Genomic DNA, 2107 nt, shown 5'->3' with positions numbered 1-2107 from the left:
TCTTGGATCCCTAGCTTGAAAGAAAAGCTCTGGGCTGAACTTCCATGATTCAGGGGGACTTTGTGCAAAATGTATCCAGGGGCTATGGAAGTCAAATCGGGTAACATTTTCCGATTTTGCCCCTCTGCCATTCATGGAGGGAAGATGGTACAGACAGGCTGGAGGTGTCCTCTTGGAGCCCAAGTCCCCTTCTACCATCCCTGCAAGTCTTGGATCCCTAGCTTGAAAGAAAAGCTCTGGGCTGAACTTCCATGATTCAGGGGGACTTTGTGCAAAATGTATCCAGGGGCTATGGAAGTCAAATCGGGTAACATTTTCCGATTTTGTCCCTCTGTCATTCATGGAGGGAAGCTGGTAGAGACAAGCTGGCGGTCTCCTCTTGGAGCCCAAGTCCCCTTCTACCATCCCTGCAAGTCTGGGATCCCTAGCTCCAAGGGAAGCCGCCGGGCTGAACTTCCATGGATGAGGGGGACTTTGTGCAAAATGTATCCAGGGGCTATGGAAGTCAAATCGGGTAACATTTTCCGATTTTGCCCCTCTGCCATTCATGGAGGGAAGATGGTACAGACAAGCTGGAGGTCTCCTCTTGGAGCCCAAGTCCCCTTCTACCATCCCTGCAAGTCTGGGATCCCTAGCTTGAAAGAAGGGCTCTGGGCTGAACTTCCATGATTCAGGGGGACTTTGTGCAAAATGTATCCGGGGGCCATGGAAGTCAAATCGGGTAACATTTTCCGATTTTGCCCCTCTGCCATTCATGGAGGGAAGATGGTACAGACAAGCTGGAGGTCTCCTCTTGGAGCCCAAGTCCCCTTCTACCATCCCTGCAAGTCTGGGATCCCTAGCTTGAAAGAAGGGCTCTGGGCTGAACTTCCATGATTCAGGGGGACTTTGTGCAAAATGTATCCAGGGGCCATGGAAGTCAAATCGGGTAACATTTTCCGATTTTGCCCCTCTGCCATTCATGGAGGGAAGATGGTACAGACAAGCTGGAGGTCTCCTCTTGGAGCCCAAGTCCCCTTCTACCATCCCTGCAAGTCTGGGATCCCTAGCTTGAAAGAAGGGCTCTGGGCTGAACTTCCATGATTCAGGGGGACTTTGTGCAAAATGTATCCAGGGGCTATGGAAGTCAAATCGGGTAACATTTTCCGATTTTGCCCCTCTGCCATTCATGGAGGGAAGATGGTACAGACAAGCTGGAGGTCTCCTCTTGGAGCCCAAGTCCCCTTCTACCATCCCTGCAAGTCTGGGATCCCTAGCTTGAAAGAAGGGCTCTGGGCTGAACTTCCATGATTCAGGGGGACTTTGTGCAAAATGTATCCAGGGGCCATGGAAGTCAAATCGGGTAACATTTTCCGATTTTGCCCCTCTGCCATTCATGGAGGGAAGATGGTACAGACAAGCTGGAGGTCTCCTCTTGGAGCCCAAGTCCCCTTCTACCATCCCTGCAAGTCTGGGATCCCTACCTTGAAAGGAAGCCGCTGGGCTGAACTTCCATGATTCAGGGGGACTTTGTGCAAAATGTATCCAGGGGCCATGGAAGTCAAATCGGGTAACATTTTCCGATTTTGCCCCTCTGCCATTCATGGAGGGAAGATGGTACAGACAAGCTGGAGGTCTCCTCTTGGAGCCCAAGTCCCCTTCTACCATCCCTGCAAGTCTGGGATCCCTACCTTGAAAGGAAGCCGCTGGGCTGAACTTCCATGATTCAGGGGGACTTTGTGCAAAATGTATCCAGGGGCCATGGAAGTCAAATCGGGTAACATTTTCCGATTTTGCCCCTCTGCCATTCATGGAGGGAAGATGGTACAGACAAGCTGGGGGTGTCCTCTTGGAGCCCAAGTCCCCTTCTACCATCCCTGCAAGTCTGGGATCCCTACCTTGAAAGGAAGCCGCTGGGCTGAACTTCCATGATTCAGGGGGACTTTGTGCAAAATGTATCCAGGGGCCATGGAAGTCAAATCGGGTAACATTTTCCGATTTTGCCCCTCTGCCATTCATGGAGGGAAGATGGTACAGACAAGCTGGAGGTCTCCTCTTGGAGCCCAAGTCCCCTTCTACCATCCCTGCAAGTCTGGGATCCCTACCTTGAAAGGAAGCCGCTGGGCTG

Source organism: Bufo bufo, chromosome 2, assembly GCF_905171765.1.
Source record: "Bufo bufo chromosome 2, aBufBuf1.1, whole genome shotgun sequence".
Classification (NCBI taxonomy): Eukaryota; Metazoa; Chordata; class Amphibia; order Anura; family Bufonidae; genus Bufo; species Bufo bufo.
The sequence above is the reverse complement of the archived record's forward strand: the minus strand, read 5'-3'. Positions refer to the sequence as shown.